This window comes from Podarcis bocagei (genome assembly GCF_964188305.1).
Source record: "Podarcis bocagei genome assembly, chromosome: 2".
NCBI classification, from domain to species: Eukaryota; Metazoa; Chordata; class Lepidosauria; order Squamata; family Lacertidae; genus Podarcis; species Podarcis bocagei.
In genome coordinates, this window is record NC_138126.1 from 79,454,035 (window position 1) to 79,454,685 (window position 651).

Here is a 651-nt window from a genome sequence, read left to right on the forward strand (position 1 = left end):
TGCAACCTTGGCATTACCAGCACCATGCTCGATAACGGCTAACCAACTGAGCTATGCGCTGACAAATATGTTGCCAGTGTTTGAGATGTCTCCGTCATGGCTCGTTTTCAGATTAAATTCCCGTTGGGAAGTGCTCCTGTTTTCGTCCGGAAGCTGTTTCTGGCAAGGGCATCTTTTAAGTGTAAAAAGTTAGAAATGACTTCAATTGTAGTCATTTGTAACTTTTTTACACTTAAAAAAATAAATAAATCAGAGTGTCTTCTGTTCACAGGGGATACATAAGAAATTATTGGGCTGATTTTCACAATCCTATTTGAGGCCAACGGAGTGAATAGCTTCATAGCAACATTGGGATTATTGGTTTCTTTGCTGAGGCATTAAGTAGCCTGGAGATAGTCCGATGAAAACGACAAAGGGAAAGTCAGGACAAAAATGAGTATGTCAGTCTTGCATAAGCTCATCTCTTCTTTTGTAACTAGTTGAAAAGGTGACGACCCTGTTAAAGCTAAACAAGTGTGCTGAGCTTGCAGATTTCGGTTTAAATGCTGCTTAACTCTGCCGAATTTATAGTAAATCAGAAAACCAGCGCTGCTGACCTAAGCACCCTGAAGATTGCAATGGAATTTGCTTTTAAGTGTTAAGGCATAACGC